We start from the raw sequence: 10,977 nt of genomic DNA on the forward strand, positions 1-10,977 counted from the left end.
TAGATACACCACACAGAGACACACAGACATACATATATACAGATACACACACACACACACACACAGATGCACACAGATACACACATAGACTGACATGCAAACACAGACACATATACACACACACAGATGCACACAGATACAGTCATACACAGACACACATATACAGAGACAGATGCATACACACAGACACAGACACACAGACACATATATAGACACACGCACAGATATACACACAGATACACACATAGACACACACATATACAGAGACAGACACACAGACACAGACACGCAGACACATATATAGACACGCACAGATATACACACAGATACACACATATGGAGACACAGAGACGCACAGACACTAGATACACAGATACATAGACATATGTACACATACAAATTGGCTTTTTTTTTTTTTTTGCCTTTTTGAGACAGGGTCTCCCTGTAGCTCCAGCTGTCCTGGAACTCATTATGTAGACCAGGCTGGCCTCGAACTCACAAATATCTGCCTGCCTCTGCCTCCTCAGTGCTGGGATTAAAGGCGTGCGCCACCACACCCGGCCCAAATTGGCTGTTTTTTAACCTCATGCATTATCTTATTCATTAGTTCAACATTTTCTTCTGCTTTTTGATGAAATGTTTGGTCAAGTATTGTCTTATGTAGCTTTGATTTGGGATGGGAAATCTCAAAATGATAACAGCATAAAGATGATGACAAGGATTGTAACTGCATTTTCCTGTCTCTGTCCTGACATGAGGCTGGACCATAGATTTTTTTCACCCTCTGAAACGTGCACCAGAGCTGGTCTTTATCAGTGTTCAGGACTTTCTTTCTGGTAACATTTTAATTTCCAAACTCACAAGCTCATAAGATAGCTATGTTACAGCACTTTACTCTCCATGGACGTTTCAGTTTGATAGTAAACGGGTCTGTGTGTCCGTTAATGTCTTAGTCTAATTCTTTGTGGTAGAAGAACATGCTGAAAGTATCGGCCTCTGGTTGTGTGACTCACCTCAGGGCATGCCCAAACAGAGCCCACAGGGTCAACAGGAGCCAGACACAAAGCTTACGTTTCCACGTGTGTGAGCCAGAGTAAGCACCAGAGCAGAACTTCGCAGCTGCGGAGGGGTGGGGCTCATTGTTTAAGATGTGGGAAGATTGGTTTGGGGTAATGGAAAAGGATATGAAGGTAGATAGTGGCTGTGGCTACACAGTATTTTGAACACTGAAAGCCACTGAGGTGTCCACCTAAAAATAACTAAAATGGTAGTCTAATGTGCTGGGCATTCTGCCACAGTCCAAACAGATGCAATGTCAGATTTACTGACTGTGTGGGTCAAGAACATCCATTATAGCTGCTTTCAACACTCACATGAAGGCATGTTCTTGGCGTGGAGCTGGCGGGGTACAGCCCCATTCAACCCTGCAGCCCTCTCCCACTTGAGAAAGTGCTTCATTATTTATAAGAAAAGCAATCTGGCAGGCAGCATGTGATCTGCAACCAGAATCCAGTATGGAAAGGTCACCAACACCCTAGCCACAGGGCATTAAAGCAAACACAAACACACCTTTTTAATTTGGGTTGGATTGATTAGATAACAATTGGAGGGTGTCACAGGTCAATAGGCCCAAGCCAGCAGGTCATCAGAGAGAAAGGAGCTCAAGGCAGCATCACCTGGCTGCCTAGTCAAGCCTGGGGCACACAGCCCCCCTGAGCCCCAGGCCTGTCTCCACAAATGAACAGCTGTCCATGGAGGACCCCAGACTTTGAAATGAGCCATACCCACTCAGCACAGGTCAGAAATTAAGCTCTGTCTAAAGTCAAAAACAAAAAGACTCCAATATTTTAAAAGCCATGGTCTCCAGGCCCAGGGACAGAGTGACCCGAGCCCGTAAACATGAATGGAAATCTGCAGGCAAAGCTATGGTTCTTTAAACATGCAAAGCTACTCAGTCTCACAATCAAACGTGTCCACGTTAAATTAAAGAAATCCTTTTGCCAATTTAAATTACAGTTACTTAAAAAGACCAGGACTGCGACTGCCCGGGCTACCCTGCAAGGCCTTCTTTGGTCGATATTGAAGATCCAGAGTTGCCAGGTGCCATGGCTCTGTCCATGCGGACACTGATCCCAGAACACCCCCCACCCCCCAGGAGTGTGTCTAGGATGTGTTGACTGAGGCAGCTGCCAATGGAGCGCAAAGCCAGAGCTGAGCAGCAGGCTTGGTCCTGTGAGAGTCCCTGAAAGAAGAAAAACAGGAACAGGAACCACAGGACAGGTCTTATGACAGCTGAAGACAGCATAGCAACTTGGGGAGCAGCTCAATGCTGCCAGGGACAGTGAAGGACATGAAGCTTTCCTCTCACATGCTTCTTGCTTGCTTGAGAGAATGTTCCAGAATGCAAGCCAGACCGACCTCTATCTGCTCTCAGGAGGAAGGAGCCAGCCCCATCTTGCACACTAGCACAGGCTGACTTGCTCTTCCTCAGGGCCTGGCTGTCCTGCTCCATAGACTGAGTTCCACTACACTTTACCAGGGTTGTACTCCCTATGGGTCCCAGGACTGGCACCTGAACTTAGATTACCAAAAATAACCAAAGGCAGCTACCTTTCAGAGCCTCTAGATATCTTCTCTGGAGACCAGAGAGCTGAATTTAGGGAAAGTTTTGTCTGACTGTGAAGGGAAGTTGGTCTTAAGGACAGCTCTCTGTGCCCTTGGTTGTTGGGCAAGAACTCGCCTTGATTCATGTCCAGAGCATGTGTGTGGTGAACCTGCCCGACACTGACCTTCCAGAAGCAGGTGGACTAGGAAGCCAGAAAGGCAGGATGCTTTATTCTACTTCTATTGCTGTATAAAAACACTGACCAAATCCAACTTGGGGAAGAAAGGGTTTATTTCATCTTCCGTCTCCCAGTCACAGCCCATCACCAAGGGACACCAAGGCAGGAAGTCAGGGCGGGAACCTGGAGCACAGACCACGGAGGAACACGACTTAGACCACGGAGGAACATTGCTTACTGCTTTGCTCCTCTGGCCCGTGCTCAGTCTGCTTTCTTCTTTTTGAAAAATAATTTATTATTTTCATTTTATGTGTGTGAGTGTGTTGACTGCATGTATGTAACTGCATCCACCCACATCATGCAATGTGTCAGATCTCTGAAACTGGAGTTGCAGATGGTTGTTAGCTGCCATGTGGGTGCTGGAAATTGAAGCTGGGTCTTTTGTAAGAACTGCCAGTTCTTTGAACTGCTGAGCCATCTCTCCAGCCCCTTAACCTGCTTTCTTATGCAGCCCAGGACCTCCTGCCCAGGGGTGGCACTGCCCACAGTGGGCTGGGCCCTCCCACATCACTCAGCAATCAAGAAAATGCCCCACAGACATGGCCACAGTCCAGTCCGATGGAGGCAATTCCTGGTTTAGAATCCCTCTAACCAGGTGTGTCAGGTTGATAACTAAAACTATCCAGCGCACAAGGGAACATGTTGTTTTCTCTCACTGTTAAGATTCATTAATGAATGGAAGTTTGGAAGTGGAATTCCGCCTTGCACCCCAACAGTGGCTTCCGGGCTCTTCCACCTAGGGTAGTACTTCTTAAACTTCCTCCATGCAAGACCTCCTGTCACACAAGAAATTTTTAAGGATTCCAGGCTTACAGGCCTCTGAAATAGATGTGAACATTGAATATTTAATGGATAAATTGTAAAAGAAATTAATTTTAAACCATTATTTGACACATATTTCACTTAAATTTTTTTTTTTTTGAGGTAGGGTCTCACTGTGTAGTTCTGACTGGCTTGGAACTCACTATACAGACCAGGCTGGCCTTGAACTCATAGAGATCTGCCTGCCTCTACCTTATGAGTGCTGGGATTAAAGCCATGACCACCAAGTCCAACGAATTTCACCACTAACTGACGGCGAGAGCAAATTCACGTACAAATGAGATGGGTGAGCCGTTATTTTCACATAAGGACCTAAACTTTGGTTTTATATGACACTGTGGGACGTGGGTGTACGAGGGAAAATGAAGCCCAGGGAAAAGCCTACCTGGGCTGGGAACATTGCTGTTCAGGTCTATGGTGTCAGAGTTGTGGAAATGCTCATAGCGGAGAGGGAAATGTGACCTGAGACGGGTGAAGACAATCACAGCTGTGGAGGGTTTGGTGAAGAACTGGCTCATGCGGTCACAGAGATGCTCACTGTGGGAGGAGAGAGCCTGGAGAGGGCACAGAGGACAATGAGCAAGGGGGCACTCCCTCAGCTAGAGACCGTGAGGGGCCGGACGGACCTCGCCTTAGCTGCCCCATGGGACTCTCCGGGTTTGTACCGAAGGGAAGAAGTGTGGGTTCCGGAGAGGAAGGGGAAGTTGTGAGCAGGGAGCAGGGCAGGGGCCAGGAGAATGTAGAGTGTGAAGAGCCTGACGTCTTTGACCCGTGAAGACCAACAGAAAGCTCAGACTTGGAGGACATGCCTGGCGGGGAGAGAGCCCAGGGTGACACCGTCATAGCAGAGAGGACCCACTCGCTCTGAAGGGCTGGGCAGGAAATGGCCTGGAGCCTCTGGAAGCCACACACAGGGTGTGTTTAGCCATTAGCAGAGCTGCGTTGTGTGGGTATGGAAGACACATTAGTAATACCCAGGAGGAAGTCAGAGGTCCTGCAGGATTTCTCCAGACCTCTCCTTGGTGCCTGCAGTGGTTAATTTTCTCATCACTCTGACAAAGTGCCTGGCACAAACAGCAGAAGGAAGGGAGGGGTTGTTGAAGCTCCTGGTTTAGAGGAGACACAGTCCATGATGGCAGAGGAGTGTGAGCTGCTAGTCACGTGGCATCCAGTCAGGAAGCAGAGAAATGGATGCTGGTGCTCAGCTCATTTTCTTTGTTCAGTCCAGTCCTCCAGCTCACATTCAGGGAAGGCCTTCTCTCCTCTTTAGTACCAAGTTCTTTATCCTCTGAACGAGCTCCACAACCCCAATCCAACTGAATCTTGACAACTACTTGTGGAAAAAGTGGCACCAGCTCTCTATCGTCTCCTGAGAGAATTGGGACTTCAGAGGAGTTAGAAGTTCTTGTGTCAGTGTGAAATTGAGGCTGGACCCTTCCCACCAAAGCATGGTTTGGATTGGGTTTCCAGAGAGGACACAGTACCTCTGGGAGATCCACGCTGTTTCCCCAGCCTGGATTCCATCATGGAAAGGGACGCTGGAGTGCAGTGGGCTAAGGAGGAGGTCTGCCTGGCCATATTAGTGCTCGGCACACAACATGGAGCAGGACACACTGGATTCAATTGTATCACGCGGGCCCTCAAGGAAGGAAGATATGAACTCCGTCTAACTTCTCTAATAATCAAAATTACTTCCAAACAGAAACTTACCCAATAAAGCTCAATAAAGCAAACTTGAAGCCCTAATAACAGCCTAGAAGATGGGGAAGCTACAGGAATGTTGACTTTCTGTGACCTGTGCTTTCCTGGAAGTCCTAAGTGTTGTAGCTTTAAGTCCCAGGACTCTGGGGTCTTATGGAGTCCCAGAGCTCCACTGCTCAGGGAAGACCCACGTAGCTGACCCTAGGAGCCTCCCAGATCACCTTGGGGATGGTAAGAATTTTGAAGACTGCAGGAAAGAGGCCACAGACAGCTGTTCCTTGTTAACCTCTCAGCTGCAGAGAACTGAAACCCAGTGTCACAGCACTTTCCAGGAGTCATAGTGCCAAAACTCTGTGAGTCCAGTCAAGGAGCTGATCTACTTCAGAGCTGGTCAAGGTCACACAGTCTCCTCTGCCCAGCCCCACGCTCCTCCACCTTCTCCTGGGTGAGTCTTTGTGCTCCCTGGCAAACAGCCTGAACCCTCACCTCTGTCCCTACATGCCAGCTTTTGGCAGTGGAATGCGGGTCAATGTCCCCATGCAGGTTAACTTCTCCACTGGCACCTGCCTGCTTTGGGTCATTTTCCCATTAATGTTTATTTTCAGTCAGTTTATAAACTGGAACCATTATTGTACATACAAAAATCCTACAGCAGTGGTATCAGCATGCAGAAGGCACATGTAGTCTCAAGCAGACAGTAACCCAGCACAGAGCTGTGGAAATGGACAGCAGGCCCCAATCTTAGTCGAAGAACTATTGGCAGCTGATTACTGCTGGGTAAAGAATTGATCCACTTAAAGGGAGGGACTCTAGATAGGTTGCAAAGACCTCAGTGGATGAACTTGCACTGAGGGACATCTGGGGACACTAACTTGACTTGATAGGACTAACACAAATGTCAGAGTGCACAAAATCCAGTTTAGGGGGCTATGGGAAGGTGACAGTGGGCAGGGGTATAAAGATGATTAAGGTGTTCTGAATGAAATACGCAAAATTTCAATAAAAATTTTAAAAAATCCCTCAGCAACCCTGAGACTGAACGCAAAGTAGCCTTGGAGGGTTTCAGAGCTCCGTGAGGATGCAAGATGACTGTTGTGTAACCACCTCAGTCCACTAACAGCCTTTAAGGCCCCCAGAGCTGTTCAAGTTCCAGTGTCTGGAACTGGCTTCATCTCTCTGCAATGTGCTGACTCATCTAGTTTCATCTGGAATTCCAACTAGTGTTCAGAATCTCCGGATGACTCAGATTTGGTTAAGCAGCTTGAGCTGTTGTCTTGAGGGCATAGCTGACTGGCCTTCTTTTCATTTTGTTCTCCAGCATCTCTCAGCGCACTCAAGGGCACCTCAGACTGAGCACCACGAACTTCGGAAGCCAGCTCATTGAACCCAGCTTGTGCCCAGGCGGGGTTTGCTGTCTGTTTGTCATCTTGGAAGCACCTTTAGCAATTGCTCTAACAGAACGAGCGAACATCAAGCCCACGGGTGCTGCGGCCTGGAGCCCTGGGCGCCCCACTGTGATCTCCCTCTTCATGGACTCTATGTCGTGCCAGGGCGTCTACTAGCCGTCCCTCCTGCCTCACTTCCCAGCTATCTCTTCTGCCGCTTTGTTTCCTCATGAAACATCCAGAGAACTATGTGGCAGGTGCAATACAGAGTGCACCCCTGTCTCCTGTTTTAAATCCCCAAATTTGGTCACATTGTCAAGATCATTAAAAGAAACAAATATCAGTGAGCCAATCCTCACCCAGGTGCCAGCCACATCCCAGTGCCTCAAACACCCTTCCTGGAGATGGTTTCTGCTGCTTGTGTGTATGTGCATGCATTGTGCGTGTTTGTGTGTGTTTGTGTGTGCGTGTGTGTGTACATGTGTGCATGTGTTTGTGAGTGCGCATGCACGTGCATGTATATTTATATGTGTGTGTGTGTCTGTGTATGTAATTTAACCTGCTATGGTTATGTTGTCTGAACAACACAGTAAACTTCCACATGCCTGATCCTTTATGCAAACATGTTGCGGTGCCTATGTCTGGCTTTAAGGTTGTTCCATAGTAAGTTTGGACCAGACAACAGCTGTTTACGGCTTGGTGAGCAACCACTCAACTGTGCTTGTGTAATGTGGAAGTAGTCACTGGTGATGCAGAGGGGGTGGGGATGGAGCTATTCCAGTACAACTTATCTGCAAAAAAATGGGCAGGCGGCCAGGTTAGGCGTGGCTGCAGCACAGATCCCCGTGGACAGGCAGTCCACTGCCCTTACTGGATCTGTGCTGTCACAGGGGTACCACTACCTGTACCGGATCTGTGCTGTCACAGGGGTACCACTACCTGTACCGGATCTGTGCTGTCACAGGGGTACCACTACCTGTACCGGATCTGTGCCGTTGTAGGGGCATGACCTGTACTGGATCCGTGCCGTCGCAGGAGCACTGCGCGGCTTACTTAGCCTCTCTCCTCTGGCCAGCTATTTGGAGTGTCTAGGATTGTTCTCAGAGAATATCACAATAAGAATTCCTGGGATACTTACCTAGAAATGGACTCTTGGTAGACACTGTACCAGCGTTACAGTGTTTTCGCTATTTTTATTTACTGATTTCACCGGTATGCTTCCCGAGAGAGCGTTAACTAATGGGCTTTCCACTCTTGACACATTCTGAAGTGAGACTGCAGACAGGCTGAGGACTTGATCTCCGTTTTTATTTGTCTGCGTCTTTGTTGTGTCATTCTGTAAACTGTGTATTTCGTTCCTTTGCCCTCTATTCAGCTGTTTTTATTTCTCCATGTAGTCTTGTGTGAGATGACACACATGCAAGCAGGTATGCACACACACAAACTTTAATTTGCCAGACCAATCTTTATGTTAGCTAAGTACAGCATCAGTTCACATTGCATCTCCCTTAGGGTCTCTTGTCTTACTGTAGTCTTTCATTTTATTTATTTTTTATTTTATGCGCATGAGTGTCTTGCTTGCATGTATATATGTGTACCATGTGCATGCAGTGCCCATGGAGGCCAGAAGAGGGTGTCAGATCTGCTGGAGCTGGAGTTACAGGTGGCTGTGAGCCACCACGAGGCTGCTGGGAACCCAAGCTGGGTTTTTCTTAACTGCTGTACCGTCTCTCCAGCCCTACAGTCTTTCTGTTTAGTGTGACACAAGGGCTCTGTCCGTCCTCGCTTCTGCTCCTGCCCTGGTTTTGAAGAACTCACCTCTGATCTCCAGATCCTAAAGGTTGCCTCCACAACCCCGTCACACCTGGCTTAAGATGCTACTTTTTAAGCTGAAGTTTTGATAAGGCAGGAGTCCAACTGCAGGCAGATGGTGGCAGTGAATCTTGGTTGTGGGTGAGAGGATATTTCTGTTCCTCTAGAGAACTCTGATTAGTATAGCCATACTCTTCCATATGGATAATCAAGTTTTAAAGAAAATCTGTGAACCCCTTCACTTTCAGACTGCTGATTGCTCTCGACCCTGTTTGTCCCGCAACATGTCCAAACATCTATTGGCTGTTTATGAAATTGAGTTTTCCACAGTTGAGATGTAAATTGCAGTCTATTAAATATAGTTATTTGGAGAGAACAGTATGTATGTGGTAGAGTCTTCCTGCCCCTGAGAACACTTCCCATGTGGCTGAGATTTCCTTTACTCCATGTGTGATGAAGGCCATTACAAAACCTACCTCTCCAGTCATTGAGGAGTGGACTCTGGTCCTTTCCCTCTTAGGCTGGCTGCTTTGCTGACTTGCTTGACCCACAGACTGTGGTAGAAACAGAGTAACCAATGTGTCTATTTTGTCTGGGTTTCCCCAGGTTTAACACTGAGAGTCCTGTATCCCAGGAACTCTCTTATCCTGAGAATAGAGACAACCACCTGGTCGTCCAAGTCTAAGACATCACATCATCTGCAAGACTCAGTCCCAGAATGCTCTGGTGGATTTCAGTGCATATGTGTGGACATGTGAAATACTCTCAGTGACAAGTGGCCTTGTACCCTCCATAGTAGCACAGACTTATCAACTGTCACCCTGTCAGAAAATAGTAAAAACCTGCCCTAGCTTGGCCAAGCTCTGGTCTGTGAAAATACACGGAACAAAAGCAACTTGGAGGGAAAGTGTTTACATCACTTACAGGTTACAGTCTAGCATCGAGGGAAGCCAGGACAGGAATTCAACAGGACCCTGGAGGCAGGAGCTGAAGCAGAGACCGCAGAGGAGGAATGCTACCTACTGGCCTGCTCCACTAGCCCCTGGCCTGCTCCGCTACGTTTTCCTTCCTTTTCCTCTTCCCCTTCACCACCCCCCCTCTTCTTTTCAGATTCTTGAGACAGGGTTTCCATGTAGCCTCAGCTGACCTGGAGCTCACTATGTAGACCAGGCTGGCCTCGATCTCACAGAGATTCACCTGGCTCTGCCTCTGGAATGCTGGGATTAAAGGCGTGCCTGACTTCAACTACCTTTCCTATACAGCCTGGACCTACTGCTAAAAACACTATGTCTCAGTTCATCTTCTGTTGGAACCTTGCAGACTAAATTATAAACAATAGAAGTTCACTTGTCTGTGGTCTAAGAGCAAGTCACCAGTCACTGTGGAGACCCTCATTGCCGTGCCATAATGTGGTAGACACGTGACACGGTGAGAGAGAAAGAGGAAGGAAAGGAGATGAAGGAGGGAGGATGGAGGAAGGAGGAAGAGGAAGAGGAGGAGGAAGGAGGAAGAGGAGGAGGAAGGAGGAAGAGGAGGAGGAAGAGGAGGAGGAAGAGGAGGAGGAAGAGGAGGATGGAGGAGGAGGGGAGGAAAGGAGAGAAAGAGAAAGAGAGAGAGAGAAAGAGAGAGACTCTTTTATAGCTAACCCATTGCTGTGAAAAGAAGTCCACTGGTTACTTACCCCTAACAGTCCCTACCTCCCAACATGGCTGAATTGGGGATTGTATTTCTAACGCCCGAGGCTTTGGTCACATACTCATACCACAGCACCCTTGAAATACCAGATACACTGAGAAGCACCATAGATCCCGAGTCACTGTTAGTATGTATGTTGCATTTCTAAGCCATGAAACAAGCAGTGACACCAAATTAGAATAGATAAATTGTATTTTTTATAACTTAAAATATAATAACCATAAGAACACAATAAAGAACTGGTAATGAAGAAGTTGAGGGATGAATTATTCTAAATGGAAAATAAATTACACTTGATGATAAGGATTATGAGTTCTGGGACTCGGCCTGGCATGCCTGCAGCTGTACCCCAGGCCCCAAACACGCTTGGCACACAATTGCTGCTCAATACATCCTTGTTGAATATTTTTAATAACTTGTACTCACTCCTAATAAATCTATCACTTGATTAATTCAATTTTCTAAGAAACAAAATATGCTCAACCCACTTTGAACAGTCTCTTTTGGGATCTAAGTCCGAGAGTGCAAAAGATTCCAAGTTCCCCACAGATGAGGGATCTCCCAAACCTGCATCTGACTTTCACAGGAGCCTGGCCAACACAGTCAAATTCCATTTATAACTAAGAGTGCTCTGTCTGGCTCCTGTTGCTTTACAGGGAGGCAGACACACTTGCCAAGGGTAGCTCAGGATGGCTGAGCCTTCAGGACATTTCCAACAG

The sequence above is a fragment of the Nannospalax galili genome, unplaced genomic scaffold (assembly GCF_000622305.1).
Source record: "Nannospalax galili isolate Female #2095 unplaced genomic scaffold, S.galili_v1.0 scaffold1146, whole genome shotgun sequence".
In the NCBI taxonomy this organism is placed as follows: domain Eukaryota; kingdom Metazoa; phylum Chordata; class Mammalia; order Rodentia; family Spalacidae; genus Nannospalax; species Nannospalax galili.